This window comes from Rattus norvegicus, chromosome 9 (genome assembly GCF_036323735.1).
Source record: "Rattus norvegicus strain BN/NHsdMcwi chromosome 9, GRCr8, whole genome shotgun sequence".
Lineage (NCBI taxonomy): Eukaryota > Metazoa > Chordata > Mammalia > Rodentia > Muridae > Rattus > Rattus norvegicus.
The window spans coordinates 38,360,353-38,386,863 of NC_086027.1; the positions used below are offsets into that span (position 1 = coordinate 38,360,353).

The 26,511-nt window shown below is 37.6% G+C and overlaps 1 long non-coding RNA gene across 2 annotated transcripts in view; it reads left to right on the top strand.

Moving 5' to 3' along the window:
• Nucleotides 1–26,511, top strand: part of LOC120094655 (uncharacterized) — a 78,436-nt gene that overhangs the window by 15,800 nt on the left and 36,125 nt on the right. Inside the window, exon 3 of one of the 2 annotated variants that reach the window (XR_005489075.1) lies at nt 16,875–20,959. The exons of the other annotated variant lie outside the window; for it this stretch is intronic. This is a non-coding gene — a long non-coding RNA (uncharacterized LOC120094655). Of the gene's footprint in view, nt 1–16,874; nt 20,960–26,511 lie in introns of those variants that run through there. 2 annotated transcript variants of the gene reach the window in all.

Consider the following 26,511-nt stretch of genomic DNA (forward strand, 5'->3'; position numbering starts at 1 on the left):
TCCCCTGCAAATAGTGACACTCTGACTTCTTACTTTGCAAATTGTATTCCCTTGATCTTCTTTTGTTGTCTAATTGCTCTACGTTAAACTTCAAGTACAATATTGAGTAGATAGGAAGAAAAGTGGGCAGACTTGTCTTGTTCTTGATTTTAGTGGGATTGCTTCTTATTTCCCTCCATTTAATTTGAGGTTGGCTGTTGGTTTGCTATATATTGCTTTTATTATGTTTAGCTATGTGCCAGAATTTTCTGATCTCTCTAAGACTTATTACATAAAAGGGTATTGCATTTTTTCCAAAGGCTTTTTCGTACATCTAATGAGATGATCATGTGCTCTGCTATGTTCAAAGCAGTCTTATTTGTAGTAGCCAGAAGCTTGGAAACAACCCAACTGTGCCTCAACTAAAGATCAGATACAGAAACTGTGGCTCATTTACACAATGGAATTTTACTCATCTACTAAAATGAAGACATGTGAATTTTGTAGGCAAATGGATGGAAGTGAAAATATCATCCTGTGTGAGGCAACACAGATCAAAAGGAAGATGCATGAAATGCATGGTATGCATTCACTGATGAGTGGATATTAACCAAAAAATACATAATGCATAAACCATAACAAGTTTAACAAGCAGCTAGGCCCAAGTGAGGATGCTTCAGTTTCACTTAGAAGGGTGAATAAAACAATCAAAGGAGGCAGAGGGAGGGAGGTACCCTGATGGGAGAGGGGAGGGCAAGGGGAAAAGGGGAAAATAATTAGGTTTGGTAGAGTATGGGACAGGAGAGAAGAATGTGTGGAAATATGCAGCCTCAGGGAGTGGGAGGTGAGGGATCCTCTAGAAAGTATCAGAGACCCAGTTGGTGAGAGACTCAAGATTCAATGGAGGTGACCTTAGCCAAAATGCCCAACAGTGGGGATAGTGAACTCAGAGTCTACCTGCACTAGACAGACTGGGCATCCAGTGATGGGACGGTCTTACATAATATAATATAGTCAACATTTCTTAACTAAAATTCTTCCAGTCTAAAAGAATTACAGGGACAAAAGTAGAGATGAGACTGAAAAAAGGCAGTCCAGTGGCAGGCCCATCTTTTGGATCTATCTCATGTTCATTGTGGGTGGGGCACCAAGGCCTTGACATTATTACTGATGCTATAGTGTGCCTACAGACAGGAGCCTAGCATGGCTGTCCTCTGAGAGGCTCTACCAGTGACTGACTGAGACAAACATTGATACTTATACCAACCAATTGGACTGAAAGCAGAGACCCCTAAGGTTGAATTAGGGGAAGGATTGAAGCAGCTGAAGGGGAGGGCAACCCCTATGAAGACCCCATCTGTCAACTAACTTGGACCATGGGAGATCCCAGAGGCTTAGCTATCAACTAAGCTATCACTGGCCTCAGTGGGAGATGTGTCATATCCTTGAGAGATACCTTGGGAATGGGGATGCCTGGTGCAGGGGCAACACCCTCTGGATGGCAAGTGGGAGGAAGAATGGGATGAGGAAAGGTGAGAGGGAATTGGGAGGGGGAACAAAGGCTGGATTGTAAATAAATAAAATAATTAAAAAAAGAGAACATGCTTCTAAGAGTTACCAATCAAATACAGAAAAACAAACTATAATGAGATGGAGCAAAAACTATCATATAGACATTAGACCAGGCAGCCAACAGGAGGGAAAGCAACCCAAGAACAGGCACAAGGGTCAGAATACCATTCATCCTCACGGTAAGAAGTCTCATCAAAATACTAAGCTATGCAGAGGACACATGGAACTGTGTGTGTATTCCCTGTGCTTGCTGCTTCCGTCTCTGTGACTCACTCCTAGCTTCCATAGTTGACTTAGAGGGCCTTGTCTTCCTCATATTCTCCTTTTCCTCTGATTTTTGCAATCTTTCTATCTCCTATTCCACAGGAGGACCTGGGCTCTGAACAGAGCAGTTTGATTGATATATTATATTTAGACTTTCTCTATCCACATACTGTTTGTTGGCTGAAGGTCTGTGAATCTGTTCTTATCTCCTGCCAGCATAAATGATGGCTGGATGAGGCACTAATCTATGAGTATAACAGAATATCATTAGGAATAATTTTATTGATTTTTGTGGGGGGTTGTTATTTTGTTTTTGTTTGTTTGTTTGTTTGTTTTAGAACAGTCCTAGCTTGTTTTACCAAGGTCTCTGAACTATTTATTCTATGACTTTTGGTTACCCAAGAAGTGTGGAGTATGAGTTCCTTCTTGTGGAATGGGCCTTCAGTCAAATCAGACATAGATTGGTTTCTTCTACAAGTTCTGTGCCACCGTTGTGTCAACATATTGTGCAGGCGGGACAGATTGTAGGTCAAAGGTTTTATGGCTGAATTCCTATCCAAGTTTCTCTTTTGGTATACTGTAGAGTATGTTCCAGTACCAAAGAGGTATAGGGGTATAGTATAGGGGTAAAGGCTCCATGTGTGCAACAGCTCCATTTCTCCATGTGGTAGTGTTTGTTGGTTGTTTGGTTGTTTTTAATCGATTTGGAATCTGAGAGAAAGCAACAAATTCAGGAGAATTAAAAGAGGGAAGAATTGTGGACTCCACAGGAGATGGGAGCAGGGAACAAGGAAAACTGCTAGGAGTATCCTGCTGTAATACTGGCGATGAGATCAAATGGTTGGTTCTGGGGACAAAGGAGAGAGAAGGTCTGTGACAGTTGATCTGGTTTTTTGGCAGACCTGACTTGTGGTTGAGCAAAGGATGACTGCAGGAGGCTGGCATACAGCAACAGGATTGGGAAGGGAGTCACAGGAGATGTGGGCAGCAACGGGATGCTATTGTAAGTTTAGGGATAAGACTGAGGGACTGGGTCTTGGGGAACATAGAGAAGAGAAGGTATGTGTCCAGCCTATCCTGTTTTCTGGAGGATATCAGGTATCTTAATTTTAAAATAATCATAGTAAAAGTTCCCACCTTTAGTTTTGCATATATGAGCGTATTTAGAATTTCAAAGCATAAAACGAGCTAAAATTGAACTCCCTAGTCTGAATGTGCTTAAGGAGAAGGATTTAAACTGTAATCCCTTCATTTCAACTCCCTCAAAGATGACTGACACCTTATATACCAAGCCAGGAATTAGATGGGCTTATGCTGAAATTTTAATACCCAAACATTCTCTAAGACATTTTCTGTTACAAGTTTGTTCATGTGACAAGCTCTATACAACCTGGGTGGGCTTAAGTCTCCTTGATCCCTGCTTAACCAATATCCGTAACTGTGACATAGATGCTTTCAGGTGTCATTGGAACATACCTGCCGGCCACCAAAAGGGAGAATTATGGGACAGGAGCATGGAGGTTGTATGGGTTATTAGACCTTACTTTTGAAGTGAAATCTCACTACTTTTATTATCTTATATTCACTGTAGACAGGCTACTCATCAGACACTGCTGTCAAAAGAGAAATAACCCTTCACATGTGAACATGAAAGCCAGAAAGCATTAACAAATACCACTTTAAATCCATTGAGAACTCAAAGGTCGGTTTTAATGAGAGGTGGTTATATCCAAACCCTACTGGTTGGCGTAAATAACTATTAGAGCCAAAATGATTAAACTGTTTTTATGTTATTGAATATGAATTGAGTATAGTTCGTTTTTTAACACTTCATGATGGGGAATCAGTTTAAGCAACAAGAATACATGGCTCCCATAGAACTTGAAACACTGAGATATTGAGACCACGTGTTTGAGTTGTTACAGATTAATCTTAGGTCAAATGCCTGCTGACTTTGTCATGTGTCATGGCCTAGTGTCACCAACATCCATACTGAATTCTTTCAAGACTTCTCTTTTAGAACACATTCCAGTCATAGCTAGCCATAACAGTTGGTAACACATTTTTCCTATTGTTTAGTAAGCAAAATGTCTTATCTAATCAGTAGTATTTTTCAAGGTGGAAAAAGAAAACCAGAGTTTTAGTTTCTCACTTCCTCAGAGCAAATATTGGAAACTATTTTCATAAAAATTGAAAATGGGAGCTATATACTGGAATCTATAACCCCAACTACTATTGAGACTGAACCAAAATAACCAAACATTTCAGAGCTGATTGAACATGGCAGCAGTTTCCTCAGAATACACAGCTGCAGATTTTTAATCCACCCTTTTATGAATTTTAATCTGGAAAAGGGAATAATATTTTTTGAAATATTTATAGTATTTGTGCTTTTATTAAGAACTAGCAGATCATGAAACTTTTCTGAAACCCAAGTGTGTGTGTGTGTGTGTGTGTGTGTGTGTGTGTGTGCGCACACGCATGAACTTGCCAGACATTCACATTTTGAGATATTAAAAGGGAATAATGACCTGGCCTTTTGATACAATGATAAAGCCTCACAGAATTTAGTAAAATTGGACTGGCACTTGGTGTGTCAGTTAGAGTCTCCTTTCTTGCATAATTTTCTTCTCAACATATTCTATTTTGTACTCTTTTCTCATCTCATTTGAAACTGTGTAATAATAATTGAGAATTCACTAGGCTGCCCATTTTGTCAGGGTGAAGAATGTGTTCATTTTGCTGCTTCCATTGAAAAGACTAGTACAACATTCATCCATTCACTCATTATGACATTCGTCCATTCATTCATTATGACATTCATCCATTTTCAACAGCGTCCACCTTCGATGATACAGAGCAAAATGGAACTAATCATCCAAGCAAGTGTAGCATAAAATTACCAGGCGAGACACTGATGGCAGGGGTGTTAAAACCGTGACAGTTTAGTGTTTGAACACAAGCCACAGTGGCAGATCCTTGCATTCTCATCTATAAGGGTGCAGAATTGGAGGCTCTGTGGTAGGGTTTCAGATTTACTTAAACCTGAATAAGAATAGACATTTCTGAGGTGTCAATGCTCCCTATCATCACTAGTTATTTTGAATCACATTTCAGTGACCATAAAATAAGTAAAATGTTTGTACACGTATAAATCTTAGAAACTCTCTCTCTCTCTCTCTCTCTCTCTCTCTCTCTCTCTATATATATATATATATATATATATATATGTGTGTGTGTGTGTGTGTGTGTGTGTGTGTGTGTATAGAGTAAAGAAGAAAGGCAATTAGAATGGTAAGCTTAGGTAATATAATGTGTGTCCAGCTGTAAGTGATCAATCGTATATTCTAAGAATCCAATTTCTACTACATTTGTTACATTAAGTTTCAGAAACTGACATGTATGTAGTCTTTGTCCTAAGCTGTTTGTGATTTCAGAAAACAATGAATACCCAAATATTAAGTAATTTATTATTTTTATCATTTTTAAGTTGCGTGTGAATGTGGGGTGCATGTGTGTATGTGCTTGTGAGTGTGTGTGTGTGTGTGTGTGTGTGAGAGAGAGAGAGAGAGAGAGAGAGAGAGAGAGAGAGAGGGTTTTAGAACATTTTAAACCTTTAGGAAATGAACATTAGTTTTTGCAAAATAATGATTTGCTTCATTAAAACAATATATGAGAACACAGTTTTATGTTCTAAGACACTGTCTGATGTAAACGTCATCATAGTATTTAAACTGTAATCATCACTGCATTCCCTTTCATTTTTGGCAAGTGTCTAAACTTTTCCTTCATAACCCTACTTAGTTCCTCACTGAGAGATGCTTAAAAGTCAAATGGTGTATGGATGTCTAACATCCGAGTTGTCAATTCCTCCAAAATTCCTATGTAATGTATAGAGCAATCTGTGTTGAAATCTGATATTAGACTTTTTCAGATTCCATTAACCACAACAGGCAGTAAGTGTTATGTAATTTATAGTTTATTACTAGCTTTTCTAATACTTTTATTAAAGGAAAAATGCTATTATTGGAATTACTTGTATGTAATTAAACTGTTCACTAGTTTTATTGATTTAATTTTCATAAAGAACTATGAATACTTTATTTAAATTTCTTGCTTTTCATTCTATTACATAGGGATAAGTAACAAAAAAAGATAACTAGAAAAAGTAATATCAGAGTGTTTTCAAATAATAAAATTATTTTCAAAGTTAACAATAAGAAGTGAATAATGTTATAAAATTCATTCCTTATTTTTTATACAAAGCTAACAGCATATGTCATATACCTTTAAGGTAGAAAATGTCTCTAGAATTAATGTATAACTTGGAGAAACTTGATTTATATGTCTTTAATCATCTATAAAATGTATTAAATATAGTTAAATGTAAAATTTTACATAATGTGATTAAAATATGCATGTAACAAAGTAACCAATTTGTAAAATGCAGTTAGGTTCTTTGTTTTAAAAAAAATCAAGCCACACCCGCGGATCCCGGCCCGCAGCAGCTCTCTGCTCCCAGACCCGGTGAGAGAGAGACCCAACCGCCTGGTCAGGTGGGCACTCCTGAGGCTGCAGAGCGGAAGAGACCACCAACACTGCTCACCCCTGCCCACATCCCTGGCCCAAGAGGAAACTGTATAAGGCCTCTGGGCTCCCGTGGGGGAGGGCCCAGGAGCGGCAGGACTTCTGCGCCTGAGACACCGCCGGAACCTGAAAGAAACAGACCGGATAAACAGTTCTCTGCACCCAAATCCCGTGGGAGGGAGAGCTAAACCTTCAGAGAGGCAGACAAGCCTGGGAAACCAGAAGAGACTGCTCCCTGCACACACATCTCGGACACCAGAGGAAAAAGCCAAAGACCATCTGGAACCCTGGTGCACTGAAGCTCCCGGAAGGGGCGGCACAGGTCTTCCTGGTTGCTGCCGCTGCAGAGAGCCCCTGGGCAGCACCCCACGAGCGAACCTGAGCCTCGGGACCACAGGTAAGACCAAATTTTCTGCTGCAAGAAAGCTGCCTGGTGAACTCAAGACACAGGCCCACAAGAACAGCTGAAGACCTGTAGAGAGGAAAAACTACACGCCGGAAAGCAGAACACACTGTCCCCATAACTGACTGAAAGAGAGGAAAACAGGTCTACAGCACTCCTGACACACAGGCTTATAGGTCAGTCTAGCCACTGTCAGAAATAGCAGAACAAAGTAACACTAGAGATAATCTGATGGCGAGAGGCAAGCGCAGGAACCCAAGCAACAGAAACCAAGACTGCATGCCATCATCGGAGCCCAATTCTCCCGCCAAAACAAACATGGAATATCCAAACACACCAGAAAAGCAAGATCTAGTTTCAAAATCATATTTGATCATGATGCTGGAGGACTTCAAGAAAGACATGAACACACTTAGGGAAACACAGGAAATCATTAATAAACAAGTAGAGGCCTACAGAGAGGAATGGCAAAAATCCCTGAAAGAATTCCAGGAAAACACAATCAAACAGATGAAGGAATTAAAAATGGAAATAGAAGCAATCAAGAAAGAACACATGGAAACAACCCTGGATATAGAAAACCAAAAGAAGAGACAAGGAGCTGTAGATACAAGCTTCACCAACAGAATACAAGAGATGGAAGAGAGAATCTCAGGAGCGGAAGATTCCATAGAAATCATTGACTCAACTGTCAAAGATAATGTAAAGCGGAAAAAGCTACTGGTCCAAAACATACAGGAAATCCAGGACTCAATGAGAAGATCAAACCTAAGGATAATAGGTATAGAAGAGAGTGAAGACTCCCAGCTCAAAGGACCAGTAAATATCTTCAACAAAATCATAGAAGAAAACTTCCCTAACCTAAAAAAAGAGATACCCATAGGCATACAAGAAGCCTACAGAACTCCAAATAGATTGGACCAGAAAAGAAACACCTCCCGTCACATAATTGTCAAAACACCAAACGCACAAAATAAAGAAAGAATATTAAAAGCAGTAAGGGAAAAAGGTCAAGTAACATATAAAGGGAGACCTATCAGAATCACACCAGACTTCTCGCCAGAAACTATGAAGGCCAGAAGATCCTGGACTGATGTCATACAGACCCTAAGAGAACACAAATGCCAGCCCAGGTTACTGTATCCAGCAAAACTCTCAATTAACATTGATGGAGAAACCAAATATTCCATGACAAAACCAAATTTACACAATATCTTTCTACAAATCCAGCACTACAAAGGATAATAAATGGTAAAGCCCAACATAAGGAGGCAAGCTATACCCTAGAAGAAGCAAGAAACTAATCGTCTTGGCAACAAAACAAAGAGAATGAAAGCACACAAACATAACCTCACATCCAAATATGAATATAAAGGGAAACAATAATCACTATTCCTTAATATCTCTCAATATCAATGGCCTCAACTCCCCAATAAAAAGACATAGATTAACAAACTGGATACGCAACGAGGACCCTGCATTCTGCTGCCTACAGGAAACACACCTCAGAGACAAAGACAGACACTACCTCAGAGTGAAAGGCTGGAAAACAACTTTCCAAGCAAATGGTCAGAAGAAGCAAGCTGGAGTAGCCATTCTAATATCAAATAAAATCAATTTCCAACTAAAAGTCATCAAAAAAGATAAGGAAGGACACTTCATATTCATCAAAGGAAAAATCCACCAAGATGAACTCTCAATCCTAAATATCTATGCCCCAAATACAAGGGCACCTACATACGTAAAAGAAACCTTACTAAAGCTCAAAACACACATTGCACCTCACACAATAATAGTGGGAGATTTCAACACCCCACTCTCATCAATGGACAGATCATGGAAACAGAAATTAAACAGTGATGTCGACAGACTAAGAGAAGTCATGAACCAAATGGACTTAACGGATATTTATAGAACATTCTATCCTAAAGCAAAAGGATATACCTTCTTCTCAGCTCCTCATGGTACTTTCTCCAAAATTGACCATATAATTGGTCAAAAAACGGGCCTCAACAGGTACAGAAAGATAGAAATAATCCCATGCGTGCTATCGGACCACCACGGCCTAAAACTGGTCTTCAATAACAATAAGGGAAGAATGCCCACATATACGTGGAAATTGAACAATGCTCTACTCAATGATAACCTGGTCAAGGAAGAAATAAAGAAAGAAATTAAAAACTTCTTAGAATTTAATGAAAATGAAGATACAACATACTCAAACTTATGGGACACAATGAAAGCTGTGCTAAGAGGAAAACTCATAGCGCTGAGTGCCTGCAGAAAGAAACAGGAAAGAGCATATGTCAGCAGCTTGACAGCACACCTAAAAGCTCTAGAACAAAAAGAAGCAAATACACCCAGGAGGAGTAGAAGGCAGGAAATAATCAAACTCAGAGCTGAAATCAACCAAGTAGAAACAAAAAGGACCATAGAAAGAATCAACAGGACCAAAAGTTGGTTCTTTGAGAAAATCAACAAGATAGATAAACCCTTAGCCAGACTAACGAGAGGACACAGAGAGTGCGTCCAAATTAACAAAATCAGAAATGAAAAGGGAGACATAACTACAGATTCAGAGGAAATTCAAAAAATCATCAGATATTACTATAAAAACCTATATTCAACAAAATTTGAAAATCTTCAGGAAATGGACTATTTCCTAGACAGATACCAGGTATCAAAGTTAAATCAGGAACAGATAAACCAGTTAAACAACCCCATAACTCCTAAGGAAATAGAAGCAGTCATTAAAGGTCTCCCAACCAAAAAGAGCCCAGGTCCAGATGGGTTTAGTACAGAATTCTATCAAACCTTCATAGAAGACCTCATACCAATATTATCCAAACTATTCCACAAAATTGAAATAGATGGAGCCCTACCGAATTCCTTCTACGAATCTACAATTACTCTTATACCTAAACCACACAAAGACACAACAAAGAAAGAGAACTTCAGACCAATTTCCCTTATGAATATCGACGCAAAAATACTCAATAAAATTCTGGCAAACCGAATTCAAGAGCACATCAAAACAATCATCCACCATGATCAAGTAGGCTTCATCCCAGGCATGCAGGGATGGTTTAATATACGGAAAACCATCAACGTGATCCATCATATAAACAAACTGAAAGAACAGAACCACATGATCATTTCATTAGATGCTGAGAAAGCATTTGACAAAATTCAACACCCCTTCATGATAAAAGTCCTGGAAAGAATAGGAATTCAAGGCCCATACCTAAACATAGTAAAAGCCATATACAGCAAACCAGTTGCTAACATTAAACTAAATGGAGAGAAACTTGAAGCAATCCCACTAAAATCAGGGACTAGACAAGGCTGCCCACTCTCTCCCTACTTATTCAATATAGTTCTTGAAGTTCTAGCCAGAGCAATCAGACAACAAAAGGAGATCAAAGGGATACAGATCGGAAAAGAAGAGGTCAAAATATCACTATTTGCAGATGATATGATAGTATATTTAAGTGATCCCAAAAGTTCCACCAGAGAACTACTAAAGCTGATAAACAACTTCAGCAAAGTGGCTGGGTATAAAATTAACTCAAATAAATCAGTTGCCTTCCTCTATACAAAAGAGAAACAAGCCGAGAAAGAAATTAGGGAAACGACACCCTTCATAATAGACCCAAATAATATAAAGTACCTCGGTGTGACTTTAACCAAGCAAGTAAAAGATCTGTACAATAAGAACTTCAAGTCACTGAAGAAAGAAATTGAAGAAGACCTCAGAAGATGGAAAGATCTCCCATGCTCATGGATTGGCAGGATTAATATAGTAAAAATGGCCATTTTACCAAAAGCAATCTACAGATTCAATGCAATCCCCATCAAAATACCAATCCAATTCTTCAAAGAGTTAGACAGAACAATTTGCAAATTCATCTGGAATAACAAAAAACCCAGGATAGCTAAAGCTATCCTCAACAATAAAAGGACTTCAGGGGGAATCACTATCCCTGAACTCAAGCAGTATTACAGAGCAATAGTGATAAAAACTGCATGGTATTGGTACAGAGACAGACAGATAGACCAATGGAATAGAATTGAAGACCCAGAAATGAACCCACACACCTATGGTCACTTGATTTTTGACAAAGGAGCCAAAACCATCCAATGGAAAAAAGATAGCATTTTCAGCAAATGGTGCTGGTTCAACTGGAGGGCAACATGTAGAAGAATGCAGATCGATCCATGCTTATCACCCTGTACAAAGCTTAAGTCGAAGTGGATCAAGGACCTCCACATCAAACCAGACACACTCAAACTAATAGAAGAAAAACTAGGGAAGCATCTGGAACACATGGGCACTGGAAAAAATTTCCTGAACAAAACACCAATGGCTTATGCTCTAAGATCAAGAATTGACAAATGGGATCTCATAAAACTGCAAAGCTTCTGTAAGGCAAAGGACACTGTGGTTAGGACAAAACGGCAACCAACAGATTGGGAAAAGATCTTTACCAACCCTACAACAGATAGAGGCCTTATATCCAAAATATACAAAGAACTCAAGAAGTTAGACCGCAGGGAAACAAATAACCCTATTAAAAAATGGGGTTCAGAGCTAAACAAAGAATTCACAGCTGAGGAATGCCGAATGGCTGAGAAACACCTAAAGAAATGTTCAACATCTTTAGTCATAAGGGAAATGCAAATCAAAACAACCCTGAGATTTCACCTCACACCAGTGCGATTGGCTAAGATCAAAAACTCAGGTGACAGCAGATGCTGGCGAGGTTGTGGAGAAAGAGGAACACTCCTCCATTGTTGGTGGGATTGCAGACTGGTAAAACCATTCTGGAAATCAGTCTGGAGGTTCCTCAGAAAATTGGACATTGAACTGCCTGAGGATCCAGCTATACCTCTCTTGGGCATATACCCAAAAGATGCCTCAACATATAAAAGAGACACGTGCTCCACTATGTTCATCGCAGCCTTATTTATAATAGCCAGGAAATGGAAAGAACCCAGATGCCCTTCAACAGAGGAATGGATACAGAAAATGTGGTACATCTACACAATGGAATACTATTCAGCTATCAAAAACAACGAGTTTATGAAATTCGTAGGCAAATGGTTGGAACTGGAAAATATCATCCTGAGTGAACTAACCCAATCACAGAAAGACATACATGGTATGCACTCATTGATAAGTGGCTATTAGCCCAAATGCTTGAATTACCCTAGATCCCTAGAACAAACGAAACTCAAGACGGATGATCAAAATGTGAATGCTTCACTCCTTCTTTAAATGAGGAAAAAGAATACCCTTGGCAGGGAAGGGAGAGGCAAAGATTAAAACAGAGACTGAAGGAACACCCATTCAGAGCCTGTCCCACATTTGGCCCATACATATACAGCCACCCAATTGGACTAGATGGATGAAGCAAAGAAGTGCAGACCGACAGGAGCCGGATGTAGATCGCTCCTGAGAGACACAGCCAGAATACAGCAAATACAGAGGCGAATGCCAGCAGCAAACCACTGAACTGAGAATAGGTCCCCTATTGAAGGAATCAGAGAAAGAACTGGAAGAGCTTGAAGGGGCTCGAGACCCCAAAAGTACAACAATGCCAAGCAACCAGAGCTTCCAGGGACTAAGCCACTACCTAAAGACTATACATGGACTGACCCTGGACTCTGACCCCATAGGTAGCAATGAATATCCTAGTAAGAGCACCAGTGGAAGGGGAAGCCCTGGGTCCTGCTAAGACTGAACCCCCAGTGAACTAGTCTATGGGGGGAGGGCGGCAATGGTGGGAGGGTTGGGAGGGGAACACCCATAAGGAAGGGGAGGGGGAAGGGGGATGTTTGCCCGGAAACCGGGAAAGGGAATAACACTCGAAATGTATATAAGAAATACTCAAGTTAATAAAAAAAAAAAAAAAAAAAAAAAAAAAAAAAAAAAAAAAAAAAACTTGTTCTCAATATTAGAAAAAGTTTAAAAGGAAAAAAAAAATCAAATGGCTGTTCATAAATTTGCAATAAAAATGACATTTCCCATCAATTACAGTAATATTAGCATATTGATGTTTTGGGGTAAAGTAATACAGAAATATTATATAAAGAAATACATATACATAAAATATGTCACTTGACTGAGGTATGCCTTAATCATAAATTAAAAGTTGCTTTACTGGAAATTCAATCATGTGTCCTCACAGTCCATTGAGGAAATGTGTCTTGCCACAGTTATTTAATGTGTGTCCAGCTGTAAATGATCAATCATATATTCCAAGCATTCAATTTTTACTATATTTGTTATGTTAAGTTTCAGAATCAGGCATATATATATATATATATATATATATATATGTGTGTGTGTGTGTGTGTGTGTGTGTGTGTGTGTGTGTGTGTGTGTGTACTTATAATATGTATTATGTATTATATTATATATTATCTTGGTATGTGTATACACATAGGCTTAATGTACTATTATTTTCCTGTAGTTTTTATCACACCTGGAAGGCAGGCTTACCTCAGCTAGTTCTACTGGAAAATTATTTACAAGAAGCTCCTCGGGCTTTAGCAGGCTTCTCTTTGATCATTTTGCCAATCTGAAATGTTTACATTTTTCCTGATATTTTAGAAAATCTTAGCTTCATATCCATCCCCCTTTTTGTATTTTTCTTTAAGCAGAACTTTAGAGTGTTTTTTTTTACTTTATTTACTGTGGTATGTGTGTGTCTGTGCATGTGCATGTGTGTGTGGTGTATTTGCATGAGTACGTGCACATGATGGAGTATATGAGGAAGTGAGAGTACAATTTCCTAGAATCCTTTCTCTCCACTCGCAATTCGGGTACTGAATTTCAAACATGTATCTTCAGGCTTGGAAGCAAGTGTCTTCATCCATTGAGCCATTTTGATATCTGTTATGCAATATTCCTAATGCTATCTCTGTGTTCTCATGTAACTATTTTCTGAGAACTATTTTCATGGATAACAATTCGCTCAGCTAGGAACTCAAACTGAAACAGAGATGGCCTGAGAGGGGATATTTAACGCATCCACACCACTGCTTAGCAGTGAGATTTCAAATGCTTAGCAAACATACTACATTATTGAAATCTTGGAAATGGGAAATAAAATAGGTTGTGTGGGTGGACTAGGAGCAGTCAGGGAGGGGAGCAGGAGGGTTGGGGAGGAGCTGGGGGGCAGATGTAGAGATTACTTCATGAAATGCCTAGAATTGGGAGGCATTTGAGGGGACAATGTCGGAACCTAGCGCAGTGGAAATTGCCTGACTCTATGAGATTCACTTTAGAAAAGTCTTCTAGTAACAGGAAGTATGAATTCCAAACTAGCTATAACCAGACAAGTTTCCTAGAAGTGGGATTGGGTCATCAGCCCAGTCAGTCACAAAAACCTACAATCTGTCCTGCCTGTAGGATGTGCGGGAGCATTGATGGCACAGAAATAGTACGAATGGACAGTCCCTGAGTGGTCCGACATGTGATTCACACCAAGAGAGGGAGCCCATGCCTACCAGGGCATGGATGACCAAGAACAAGAGGCATGACAGCCCAGTAACCCAGGACAGAAAGGAAAAGTCAAGGGGAAAAGTCAAGGAAGTGATTTCCAATAATACTCTGCTCTACTCATCAATTGGTAAAGGTGTTTCTTCTAGCAATGGATGAGAAAAGATGCAGAAACCCACAGCCAAAAACAAGGCAGTGCTAGGCAAATCCCACAGAAGAGCGGAGCCAGAAGAGCGAGGAAATCTTAAGAGCATGGTCCACAAAAATCATTGAAGCGGGGCTTATAGGGGCTCATAGAAACTGCGGGTACCTACAAGGGTCCTGTAAGGGTCTGTCCTATGTCCTCTGAATATACTTTATGATTATATAGCTTGATATTCTGTGGAACTCTCAACAAGACTAAGAGTGTCTCTTACTCTTTTTTTTTTTTCAGAGCTGGGGACCGAACCCAGGGCCTTGCTCTTGCTAGGCAAGCACTCTACCACTGAGCTAAATCCCCAACCTGTCCCTGACTCTTTTGCCTGATCTTCAGACCATACTTCTCCTTTTCTTCCTACTGGATTGCTGTGTCTCACTGTGATATGATGGTTCTTGCCCAGTCTTATTGGATCTTGTTAGGGCATATTAGGTAGATACCCCTCAAATGTCTGGGTTTTTTTCCTTATTTTTTTAAGAAATTAAGAAGAAAATTTGATCTGTGCAACACAGAGGTGGTGGTGCCATACTGTAATGTGTGGAGGGAGGGGAAACTGCAGTCAGGATGCAATATATGAGAGAATAAAAATTAAAAAATAACTCTCTTAACTGATAAAATAAAACTGCATAATTAACACTTTTCAGACACAACACATAGGCACAAGCACATGAGCACGCACACGCACACACACACATGTGCACACACACACACACACACAGGGGTGCTCACCACTAATATCTCCTTTTTATTTCTGTTTTTTTTTTAACATTCTCCTTCTCTCTATATAAGGATGCACAGCCAGAATTAGGCAGGCCCAGCTATGGGATGAGCACAGCACATGATTTTCTTATTTGTCAGTGCTCAGAAACTGATTGAGTTCAACAGCATAACTCTGTTCATTACAAAACTTACACGTGTATTTCTATCTGAGCACACATGAAAAAGAGGCTGACCATTCATGGATAATCATTCAATAAGATTAAGCCAAGCCCGCTGTGTTTTCCTGTATACTCGGGAAGTGTGTTCAATCATACTGAAAGAGAAATTTTCTGGATGGCAGTGCACACCATAGGGCAAACCACTGTTATCTTTCTGTGTAAAGGGGACAGGGTTAGAGGCTGTTGCAAACTGAGACATCGTATAGCATTCGTAGCCTGTTAGCCTTAGAGGCAATCTTTATTTCTAATCTCTTAGAACTATTGCAGGTTTCACTTCTAAGATAAGAGCAAATATTCCGAAGCTCATGCTGCTTCTTGAGTCTCAATGTTCTGTGTCAATTTCCCATTAGGCAACTTTCTCAGCTGCCAGCCCATTTTGTTGGTTAGAGTTTTCCGTGACAATTTGTATGTCTGAAAGAACAATTGAATTATGTTGTGTATGGAATAAAGGGTTAATGACTACTGTGATCATTTTTGGTGTATCTCTACCTAATTAACAAAACAAAGCAAATAGGTCTTATTTTAAATTTTCTTACTATGAAATCTAAACATTGTCGTTACATTAACTCAATAAGTAATGAATATAATGACAACTGGGTTGTTTTCTAGACAATTCTAAGTATTTAGAAACGAGAAAGACCAACATAGCCATGCTACAGTTGCCTTTACAGACTTTTCATAAATCTTGGGGTTCCTGTGAAATATAAAAAAAAAAGTCTATTTAGCATGGGCACAAGATCAGGAACCAGGAAAATACCCATGATAAAATAATTATTTTTTTTGTTAATATAGTCTTCCGGATAAAGAATTGAAAGCATCAGAAGTGTAGGCATAGCTGGGTGATAGAGTCAGTATGAAGCCAGATATGTCTGCACAACAATGAACCCTCCCCCACAAAAAAAAACCCTAGTTCTTCAAAAATTATGTAGGATACAGTTGACCCTTACAATAAGTAAGAAATACAGTCTTGAGCACACTCACACGGACATAGGATACAACATTAACAGACTTTACAAAACAAAGTCAAAATCAGAATGCTGACATACTACCATGTTTCATGGCCACAGTGAATAATGCATATTTTATTTCTTGAAAATGTCTGTTTTAATGCTTCGATATAAACATAAACAGATTAGGTCAAGCTTCACTAATTACCTTGATTGACGTATTCTATGACATATTGTGATCTATAAGTGTATGCAATTTTTACCACTTAAAATGTGTGCTTCACACCTTTGCATGATTTACAACATGACAGTGAATGTTTAATTCTAATTTTAGATTGTGAACTTTAATACCATCAGATGATTATCCCTGCTTTGTTTAGCGTTCAGTAAATTATGTGAGAAACATATTGGCTAGACTTTCTTGTATGGCTTAAGTCACTTAATTCTGAGATATATTTTCCCATATTTTGTTGAGTTTCAGAATCTGCCATGTGATGGATGTCTACTGATAGGACCAGGTTAAATTGACACCATTTCAACGCGCTCCAGTTCATCTTACCTTTGCAGTAGAGTTCAAACCAATTGGTCTTTGAGAATTATGGGAGACATTTACTAAGGGAAATTTATATTGGTCAAATGTATCAATTCGGTTATAAAACGTGAACTTCCTGACCCTCGTATAACAAAGTGAGTAATAACCCATCTCAGTCCAATTTTCATTATCCCGACTGATGCACTGAATGATTACCAATGTGTTTATATCTTTATCAACTGAAATCTATATTAATATTAACATTCCAAGCTCACCCAAGATAACGCAAGCATGAGGAAGCTGTGAAGGTTCTGTATTCTTTACAATTTAATTCATAGCTTTCTTGCTTTTGGTATGAGCCTTTTAAGTGATAAAAGTTGATTGTGGAGGAAGGCTTCTTTTGGGGAGTAAACACAGAAGGATAGGTACAGCGTGCTAAAATGAGGATGATAATTACTTCTGATTCATGCTAATTTAATATAAATTTATCAAATGCTTTCTCAGACAATGGTTGATATTATCTTTCATGACAGTTCAGCAGAAAATAATTGCATGGAGAAGGAAGATGTTCCACAGAGTAAGGTTTGCTAGAGAAGCCTAAGACCAGAGTTTAATTTTCGGAACTCTGGTAAAAATGTAGAGGAGAATCAACCTCACAGAGTTGTTTACTGACACCCACACACAGTTTGTATGCAAACTATCACCCAGCTATGCCTACACATCTTCCATCATATGTACATGTACATATACATTAGTGCTATCAATGACATTTTGAAAAATAATTAAAATTAAATGATGGTTACAATTTACTATATCCATTCAATAAGAGGTGGTGGTGGTGGTGTGGGACAAAAAGAATGTAATGGAATGCAAAGCAACTTCCTCAGGAAAACTGTAGCCTCGCACGCATGAGGAGTAGACTGCAAAGAGGGGTTAATAATTCTAAGTTTATTGCGTTTCATTTTATTTTACCAAGTTACTTCCTTTCAGTATCTCCAGAGTTCCTGTATTAGTCTCTTCCATTTTGAAAGCTCATGGCAAACAGTTTATAAAGAGTTATGTTTCACTTTCATTTTATCATAAAGAAAGAACAAGAAGAGATCCGAGGCTGTACTTTTATCAGAGTAGGACATAAAGTATAATGTTTGGTGAAATACAAATCCTTACAGATTCAACTTTTCAATGTAGTTGGTTTTAAAATATAGCTGAGTTAAAAAATGAATTATATAAAATTAATTGCTATCTTATGCCTTATCTGGAAATATAAACCCTCTTTATCTTGTAATAACATTTAAAACCATGTATTGAACAGTATAAAACATATGATCCTACCATTTTAATAAACAGTTACATTCACTGAGCTAGAAATGAATAGATTCAATAGGAATTCTACTTCTTATCACAAATTCAGGACACAACAAAGTGTTCACGGGTGCCAGATTTCCTTTAATTGTGTAGTTACTAGAACCTATCATTTCAGGAGGATTTAAAGGAAATCTGGTTTTCTTTCCATTATAAAACACAAAACATCTGCTTTTTTCATTGAAGTACAAACTAATATTTTGTTATGTAGCACTGAGGGTATTGTCTGTAATACATTTCAAACTAGTTTAATAAAACTATGGCAGAGAATATTTGAAAATTCATCCTGGATGCCGCACATAGCCGTAGAATTTGGGATATACTTTTTTTCAAGTTTTTACAGTTGCTAATTTAAGAATTTGAGCACTGACTCAGAGGTAAATTTCAAGACACTCTTACTGCTCATTAAAAGAAAACTTTTAGGGCAGGCTTAAGTGTGATGTGAGGAAGGGAAAAATGGAGTCAGTTAAAAGAAAAAGCCAAGCTATTTGTGTTAAGATATCTTCAGAGCCAGCTACATGGCAGCAGGCAAGCAGAAACATGAGAGGGAGGAGGGGGTCAGACAAACCCCAAAGAATCATAGGAAACATAACTTTCCTGGGCAGCATCGAATGCAGTGGTTCTCAACCTTCCTAATGCTATGATCCTTTTACACAGCTCCTCATGTTTTGGTGACCCCCAACCATAAAATTACTCCCATTGCTACATTGTACCTATAATTTAGCTTCTGTTGTGAATCATGCTGTAGATATCTATGTTTTCAGATGGTCTTTAGTGACTCCTGTAGAAGGATCTTTTTGACCAACAAAGGACTTGTGAACCACAGGTTGAGAACAGCTGATCTAAAATATACAGAAAAGAAACACTATGTATCTACTTGAGAAGTCAAAACGGACAGAATTGCTGCATACTCAAGGGAAAAACCCTAGGTTTCTGCACAGGGGTATTTATTCTGAGGAGGAAGGATAATATTTCTCCTATTTTTCTTAAATCTTTAAGGCAAACACAATTGACTTGGATTAAGCTTAAGAGGGAAAGTATAATATGGCTCCACCCCATATAGATTTCATTTTTTGACTAGGACATCATAGCTTCAGTTAATGGTTCAGGAAGCTAATGTAGCACTGTGGACAATTTCTTACACTTTCCAACTCATCTTTCAGGAATTAAAGAGACTATCAGAGAAATATACACTTGGAAAATTATCCTTTCTTTCTACTATAAGTGATAGTGTTCTTAAATAGTGTTTGGTATGTTGGCACTAATAGAGGAAGGTGCATTGTCATTCTGTCTTTCCTTCCATCCTTCCGACAGTCCTTCTTGGATGCAGAATATAGAACTAAAACAGTATGTGTATTATATTAGGTTGAATCATTTTTACAGGAGAGAGAACAGTTTTATCTCGAGGAAATGGTTATTTGATATATATTTCACAGCATATTCTTAATTTATAGAAAAGAACAGAACTTAGGAAGTAGTCTAGTCTACCTAAAGCTTAAATGTACAGAAACTATGTTCTCAACAAGATAACCAATCACTGGAAGATGCTTTCTCTATGACTAAGACTAAATATGCAACCATCAAGAAGCAGGGTGTGTGTGTGTGTGTGTGTGTGTGTGTGTGTGTGTGTGTGTGTGTGTGTGTAGGTATTTCTGTTCAACAGACATTTACAATTAACTGGAACAAACCACACCCTTATAAAACTGTAAAAATTCCTTTACAAACAATTATTCAGAGATTTCACTGTTACTAGAGCTTAACATGTCAAATACATTGGTACGAAAGTAAATAGCTATAAATAAAAATAAGAGAGGCAGAAGAATCAAAAGTCTTAAAGAAAAATAGAAAAAGTTTCAATGTCTTTATTGTAATATCAGTTTGAAACCTATTTGAGACAAGAGAGGTACCATATTGAATAATATAAATGAGGGTTTACAAAGCACCTCCCCTCCCAAAATAACACAACTCTATGTTTTGAGTTGTAAATAAAAACTTATATTGCATTAAAACTCACTTGGCTCTTAAGATTTATGTGAAAAACATTAGAGACTTTTATATGTCATTATTTAACAAAGAAAAAGTGTCTCAGAAAATCCAAGTGAGGCACTGACAATTTTCTGCCCAGGAGGCAGACGATGAGGGAAGAAAGATGGTAGACCATTAATGGATCTTTCACTTTAGCCAAAGACTGAGTTCCTCTCCTGCTGTAATGGCTTCCCTATCCTTGTCTGCCATCTGGAGGTGACTATTTGAGGCAACTTTCAAATCTTCCACCTGAGGACATCTATGATAGGCACCAACCTACTTCCCTGCATCTGCTACATTAACCAATCTGTGCAATCTCCCCAAACAGACAATTCTGAGATAGAATTAGAGTTTATCTTTTTTCCAACAATGTAAAGTCTCAACTGTTCAGCCAGATTAGGGCCATCTTCCTTTCCAACACTGAGAAGTCTTCTTGTTCAGATACCTTTTTATCTGAGGCTCCTCCTTTCAATAAAGTTGCCTGAGATCTCAGACCTAACTTTCCATGTCTGTTATGTTTAAATCAAAGAATACACAGAATCTATTTCTCAAACCTTAGAGGATATCTCCCTGTTGTATCAAATTATTTCAAGAAATATCATTGCTAAACTATGTTGGTATTTTTTATACAAAATTTAAACTTAAGAAATGGGCTTAATCACATTTTAAACATTGTAAACAAATCTGCTCACTACATTCAACTTGTATTCAAAGCTTAATCATATAAATCTTATAAATTTATCTCATCAAGTAATAAATGGTACTAATGTTATAAAATTGATACAATCATTTGGCTCAAATTGCATTGGCCTTCTGTTTATGAAAGATTTTAATGCATATTTTGAATACCATAATAATATTTAACTACAAGGCTGAAAAGAAATTTTCTGTTTAACTTGCTGTGTCCTTCAGAAAAATTATAACATATATTTCCTAATCATTTGAGCTAAGTTGAGGATGTAATTTTTTCCAATTCTTTTCAAAATGGATAAAAATATGGTTCCCTTTTAATTTGATAGTGTGCGGCAAGATTTAAAATGTGTTGTCTTTTCAAGTCTTGAGCATATCGTTCTAAAGATTTCCTTAAAATCTTGAGTGTTTGAAGAAACACTAAAGTTTATTTAGAAATAGAACTTTTACGTCTAGCAATGTCATAAAACGTTGATAGCCCCTTCTGTTCTGATTTTACAACTAATAAACTCATTTGTGTAAAAAAAACGCCATTTATCATGTAAACCAGTTAATAACATGGTTTCTACGTATTTTAACCATAAAAAGCAATGGCTTTGACTTCATAATATATGGTATAAAAACAAATAAAACATCAGATGTTTTACATGTTTATTTGAAGAAATGACTTTAATTAGTTTCTGACTGAGGAACTTTATAAATATATAATCACATACAAAACCAAGAAGATTTAATACTACAGATTCAGATTTTATTATAGCTATGTATTGTTAGACAAATAGAATCTGACTTCCACAAAAATAAAACAAAATTTTGCCAATGCGATTGCATTTCGCTTCGATTTGAGCAGAAGAGAACATAACTGCATCTGTATCCAGCCTTTTCACTGACAGCCTGGAATCTAAACTTTTCATCTCTGCCTTTATCTACCCTTCATTAGATAGTGAGTCTACATATGTAAGAAGACATCAATGTCCCTGATTGCTTCTACTCTTCAAATGCAGCTTATTTTCCCTTCCTGTGGACAGATTAATTTATTCGAGGAGAAATTCGTATATTCTCTTTAGTAATTAATATTCAAGAGTCCAGTAGGAAGAGGTACATCAGATGAAGTAAAGTGAAGGAAATTACTGATACTGACCATGCCTTCCACCCCACCATGATCCATATAATAGGTGAGACAGGTTTATTTCTGAATATAGCTTGTAGTATCTTTTCTTAGAGCATTTCCTTTGGATACCTAGCCATTATGTTATTTTCATGGACGTTGGACTTGTAAATCTTCACTTTCAGAGAAGTTTGACCAGATATTCCATAGGAGGATGATCCCCTTGGGAGGTTATACAATTTCTGTTCCTAGAGAACCCAGTTGGACTTTTAACCTCTGAGGTCGCTGGATTGGTGATATTACTCTGTTCTAATGGCTTACAATGTTTCTTCCTTCTTTCTCTCCATGGGAGGTACTGGGGGAGTGGGGAGGCAAGGTCTCCATTCCCCTGCATTCTCACAGAATGTATTGGCAATACATGCCAGCCTGCAACTGTTACCTCCTCTTAGAGATTCTTAGAATCTTTGTTTCTTCCACTTTCCCACCTTCAACCCACCCCTTGCACATTCTGCCTCAGGTCTGTATTTGTTTGTTTCCCTGAGGGATTCTCGTAATCTCTGCTACTTTTGTTTTTAAACTCTAGCCACTTTTGAAGATCTGCTCCTGATCAATAGCCAAAGTGGATCATCATTTTAGGATAGTACAATTATTGGTCCATCCAATTGAATAAACTTGATGGTACTTCTAGATGATCATGTTGCACACAAGATTCCTATATTGAATCAATGCTCTCTCTTTCTCTCTCTCTCTTTCTCTCTTTCTTTCTCTCTCTCTCTCTCTCTCTCTCTCTCTCTCTCTCTCTCTCTCCTCTCTCTCAGTAAGAAAGTATGTTAGCCTTTTATAAATTATTCAGAAGACTATTTTAAATTGTGTAGTGATAATTTGATGTAGGTTTCCTAGTCTTTTAGCTTTCAATCTGGGAAGAGTTTTAACTATTAATAAACTGTATGTATTTAACTATGCATAATTGCTCAGTCTGTATGTTGTTACTTATATGTATATTTTCAGAAAATTCTTTAATGATTTTTTTTTAAATCATGGCGATGATCCTTTACAGTGGACAGGATAGGGAATGGAGCTATTCTACAGAAAGTTGTAGACGCTTTCCCATGCTAGTACTTCACAGAGGCGCGCCCGGCCATTACGCCAAAATACCCTGCAGAGCACATATACCTAGGGAACAAAGAGATGTGATTGACAGAGGGATGGATTGAGCTTGGGATTTTTGTCCACCTTATATCACAGACCTGAACCAGCAACAACTCTGTCTTCTGATGGCTTTGGAAACTCCTTTGTGAACACACTCTAAAGCTGGACATACCTAACTAACCCCAGTTGACCTTTAGAAAACTCTCTATTCTGACACAGGGTTTCTCTGAACTAGTGGAAAGCATAGAGTGTGAAGGGGAGATTGGTCTGCTAAGTGTGTGAGAGTTGAGTCTCCCTAGGTAGCTCAGTAGTAGTGGATAAATGTTCTTTCTCTCCCATTTCAACACACAATACAGGAAAACTGCTGTGAGTCCGGGTCATGATAGGAAGGTAATTTAAGTTTTAACAGGAACACCAACAGAGCAAGCCCTGGTTGCTCTTTGCTCATCTCCCTCTTCTGGATCATCTGCCCTGCCATCCGCTGCGTCCTTGCAAACATACTGACTGCACCCAACTAGCATCAGACAATTTTGCTAAATTAAATTAAGACATTGAACCCCAAATAGTTTGCATTAATATACGATGGTTGATTTTATTTTAATATGCAACTATGCTTCATAGAGCTTCCCGGGAAAGACTTTATTCATAAAATAAACAAACAAAAAACTTGTCATGAATGAGTAAGAATTGGTTGAAATGACTTTCACGAGAGCATGATTGGTCTGAATTTTAAATGACTACTTTGGCTGCTGTCTAAGGAAAGCATGAATGGGCAAAAGATGATTAAATAACACGACAGATATATGTGTCAAGCCAGTTTTATGTATGCTTAGTGAATGAAACAGAGGAGCTAAATAGGATTCTCAAGTTTTAGAGTAGACTTCTTATGACTTAGTGTCAGAGTGAATGATACAAGCAAAATATACTCCTTTTGAAGTAAATCTAATCACCAATACTACAGCAGTGCACTTTAAATTTAGAATGCTTAAATTTAGAATGATACAGAACGGTATAAAAACTGAGCAATGATCAAGCTCTATTTATGTATCTTAGAATATATAAATATGTGGGGGGCATGTGTGTAAAAACAGTGAAAGAAAACAGAGCAAGGAAATCACATTGAAGGGTTGGAAGTAGAAACCTAAAGGGGAGAAAGCTATAATTATATTTTAATTAAAAATTACAATGTATAAATATAAAATTTAAGTAATAGAGTATTAGATAAAGTACTGTTAATGACAGAAAAAGGAAATTTATTTAAAATACTATCAATATTAATAAAAATACATAGTACATTGCCACAGTGTACAGTAAGTGGAATTTGTTTGAAACAAGATGTTTTCAGAAGAACACATCAAAGAAACATATGACAGTTGAAGCAGTAACCTTTGGTGGGAGTAAGTCACAGGAAGGAAGCCACTCAAGTCAGAAGATAGAGCTGCTGGCAGTTTTTCTTTCAGAAGTGTATGGGTAAGAATGTGTGTGAGAGACAAAAGAGTATACAAGGCTGTTGGTCTAAGAGTATTGCATGATGTTCACCTGCTAACTGTGAATGAAAGTGGGCCCTTCAATGCTTTCTGTGTTTTACATTTATTTATTAAATCATTTACTTTGAATTAATGTTGAAGCAAATGATCTCATTTTAATTCTGATAATGTTTGCAACAAGAATAGATCAATTATAGGATATATGTAGAAGCAGAAATATGGAATCTAAACATTGGCAAAGGAAGTGCCACAGTTTCAAAGTCATTCAGAGCAAAATACTAAGTTCCAGTCCAGTCATGCATATGTGGTCACAGAGACTGCTAGGGAAAAAGAAAGAGAAATGAAAGAAGGAAGAAAGGAAAGAAGGAAGGAATCAAGGAAGGAACAAGTGAAAGAAAGAAAGAAAAGGAAAGAAAGAGAGAAAGAAAGAAAGAAAGAAAGAAAGAAAGAAAGAAGGAAGGAAGGAAGGAAGGAAAGAAAAGAAGGAAGGAAAAAAAGAAAGAAAAACAGAAATTATGAAATAAAAACATATTAGTTCTTTGGGTAAAAATAAAGGTAGAGAAAACTGTAAACATGATCTGTATTTCTTTTGTGGACAAAAGTAAATATTGTGTAAAGAAAATGTCTCATTGTGTGGAAATTTGTGTTTCTAAATACTAAGAAAATTTATGCATTAAAACCATTGTCACACTGCATAATGACTACCTATAGGGATAAAAAATTGAGACATTTATTCTAATCACCACTTCAAATATGTCAAGTCTTGGGATAACCCAACTATATCAGTCAATAAGAAATTTCTGAAATAATTCATTTTTTCATTCATTTTAAAATGATAAAAATTAGTTTCAAAAGAATCAATACAGTTACTTTTAATTGATATTTTCATGTCTTTGTACATTAATTACACAGTAATTATGCAACAGTTTCACAGAATTCTGACACAGGTATTAGAAATTGGGTGTTTGATGACTATTTTTTGTTCATTCACTTCTAAAAGGTAATTTCGATTCTTCTTAATTATACCCTGCTCTTTCCATGCTATCAAATAAGGTAGAGAGAAGTTAACGATAAAAATCAGAATGGGAAAATCTGTAACAGAACTATGAAATCAAGCACCGATGAAGCCCAAACTTTAAACAAAACCAAAACAAACTTTTTTTTCATCTTTATTAACTTGGGTATTTCTTATTTACATTTCGATTGTTATACCGTTTTCCTGGTTCCCAGGCCAACATCCCCCTAACCCCTCCCCCTCCCCTAATCTATGGGTGTTCCCCTCCCCATTCTCCCCTCATTATGGTCCTCTGGCCAACAAAAATTTTCACTGAGAGTTCAGTACTGACAGGAACAAGGGCTTTCCCTTCTACTGGTGCTCTTACTAGGCTATTCATTGCTACCTATGAGGTTGGAGTCCAGGGTCAGTCCATGTATAGTCTTTGGGTAGTGGCTTAGTCCTGGAAGCTATGGTTGGTTGACATTGTTATTCATATGGAGTCTCAAGCCCCTTCAAGCTTTCAGTTCTTTCTCTGATTCCTTCAACGGGGGTCTCGTTCTCACTTCAGTGGTTTAATTATGTCATTCACCTATGTATTTGCTATATTCTGGCTGTCTCTCTCAGGAGAGAACTACATCCAATCCTGTTGGTCTGCACTTCTTTGCTTCATGCTAGTTTGGTGGCTGTATATATATGGGCCACCTGTGGGGCAGGCTCTGAATGGGTGTTCCTTCTGCCTCTGTTCTAAACTTTGCCATCTTATTTCCT